We start from the raw sequence: 2,798 nt of genomic DNA, 5'->3' as shown, positions 1-2,798 counted from the left end.
AGGAGGTAATAAATTATTATCTAATTTCTTTCATCTGAAGAAAGCAGGATATTGCAATTAAACATTTTGTTCAAGATTGCATGCTGAGACCCTGGCAGAGCTGCAAATAGGGTACATTGCTGTCCTCTGTAAAAGGTCTCTTAAATCCTAGAGCCCAGTAATGCAGGCTGCACCATGGAGCATTGTTTCCACTATTATACTGGTAACATGGAGCAAGCTGGTACCTCCAATACTGAAAGTATTGGAGAAGGAATTAAACTGAACCTACAGGGTAAAATTTAGTTTCCTTCAATACATAATGCAAATAAAAGTGAGTAATGTTAGTAGAAAATAAGTTTCAGTTTTAAGATTTCTATATGGGTTTAATATTAAAAAAGATGAAAATATGAACATAAATTTTTTAATGTCAGTCTTAAAAAAAAATCTATCCTGAATAACTCAATCTTTCTCTACAGAGAGCTGATAGATGTTGATAATACTGCTGTAAAGTTCAAGTCAACAAAAGGTAACTCAAAAGACTGAATAGAATGCTAGGATAAGAACAGAGATGTGATCCTCAGATTTGGTCCAAGATTTGGGAATAAGAAATTACAAATTTATTCTAATCCTTTCTTATTCTTTTGTTACAGCTTAATAACTTGGATGTCATTAGCACAACTGATACTCGTATAAGGACTTTTGCACTGGTAGCTCTGGAACTATGCTAGGCAGTAAACTGACTTGATTAATACTCTTGGCATGCAAACTCTTTGTCTCTGCATTTCAGTCTGTTCTTAGCTATTTCACACGTGTATAGAGAACTTGTCTGTATCTTACTGTTAAAAAATCTTACAATATCTGTATTATAATAATAACAACTTTCCACTGCCAATCTAGTAGATTATGCTACCAGATCTCTTCATAAACTTTATACTGTGAAGTCCTGTAAAGGTATTACAGAGATACAGCTGCAACTGCATTTATTCAAGCTTCATTTTTTCTAACACTCCTTGGTATTTAACACTGGGTCATATGATATAAATTATCAACTGTGAAAATTCCCTTGGTTATATGAAACTTTTCATGACCTTATTTCTTGCTGTCTTTTCAGACATCTTTACAACCAAGCATATACTCAATTTCTATATGATTTTGGTTGTGTAGCATTGGATTTTGGTGGTGTAGGAGGGAAATGCACTTGGTTTGTATTTTTTAGTAACTTGTAAATATTAGCATAGGGCATACATTACATGAGAATGCAGTTGATCAAGAATCAGCAAACTGGGTGAATATGTACACTGTCAGTTACTAACTTCTGAACAAGAAGCAGCCCTGTGGGAACCGTGCTGGTTACATGTTACACCTAGGTCTCATCCTCTTGAAATCCAAACTAAGCCCCTCACCCCTTGAGTACTTAGATACAGCAAGCTGGGAGCCTCCTTGATTGTGGTGTAACAGTATGGCTCACAGAAGGTACAGGTCCTAGCATGTGATATGTGTTAGATTGGAGCAAGATGGAGCACTGTATGTTGAGATCCCTATAGTCTCTGTGGGCTGTACCTTGCGGTGCTGAAGATGAAAGCTTCAACAGAGTGAAGCTCTGCGTGGGCTGTGTTTGGCCCACAGGCTATGTTCACCATCCCTCATGTTCACTGGAATGTAGAGTTTTCCAGCCTAATACAGATTGTGTTTGGGTTTTTAACTGTTTAACAAAATGGAACTTGTCATTATCTGACCCTAAGTGGGAGTCACTTAAAATGCATTAGTTGAGGCCAAAGGAATTTCCATGGCTCAAACTAACCCTCATTCTAAGCTCTTCTGTGTTGAGAAACCGCCAACTCAACTGTGGGTGAACAGTCTTTACTGGCATGATGTTGTTCAGATTGATGCCAGGCATTCTCACTTTAGACTTGGGCTTTTACAGAGTAACCCTGCGTATCCCTTGCGTACACTTTTATACAAGTGTGAACTCCCTGATTAGCTGTGTGCCTTCTTTGAATCTTGAGGCTGAATTGATAAACCACAGCACCCCAACTTATCCTCTGTGGCTTCACCAAGGAGACTTAAATAAATCCTGAATGAGTTTTACTTTTTAGAGAAATGAGGCAAGCAGTTAAGAGCCTTGCAGCTAGACAAGATAACCCCTCTAAAATAAACCACAATTCACTGGTTATCTGGATTACAGTGTGCAATGTCAAATCATTTTCAACAAGCGTTCAGACCATGAAGTTTGTCTCTGATAGAGTCCAGCTTCTTCAGGATACCAACAGTGGCTTCATCCTTCTCTCCTGCTCTCTTTATAGAGTCTCTCTCAGTATTTGTTAAGAAGTCCCTTTGAAGGTGGATGGGAATTTGCTTTTAAAAGTCAGTGTTTGACACTCAATTTCTACTGTTTTTGGCAAAATATCCTGTCTCAGATGTAATGTTCCATTCAAATCTATAGGGGACAATGTGCAGCTTGGGTTTAGATGAACGTAAGCATCTGCCATCTCCTTATCTTCCAGACTAAGGAAATACAAGGAGGCTTTGTCTTTCTCTTCTCCTTACAGAAAGCATCTACAAAGGTGATGAGGCTTAAAGAGCAATCGTAATACAAAATATTCTGGTTATGGGATTATGTGTATGACCAGATGCAATGGAGGAAGGAAAAGTGCATGTGTGCAGCAGTTCTGCCTTGGCTAGCCCTGTGGCCTTAATGACTTGATGATCTGGGTGGGGGGCGGCAGAGTATTTTTCCTGTTTTTCTCCTCGAACTTCTCTGATCAATAGACTTTCCAATAGTTACATGATGGAATGACAAAAATGGTCCTGTTTCCTAA

The sequence above is a fragment of the Grus americana genome, chromosome 11 (assembly GCF_028858705.1).
Source record: "Grus americana isolate bGruAme1 chromosome 11, bGruAme1.mat, whole genome shotgun sequence".
Classification (NCBI taxonomy): domain Eukaryota; kingdom Metazoa; phylum Chordata; class Aves; order Gruiformes; family Gruidae; genus Grus; species Grus americana.
This window is presented reverse-complemented; position numbering follows the sequence as displayed.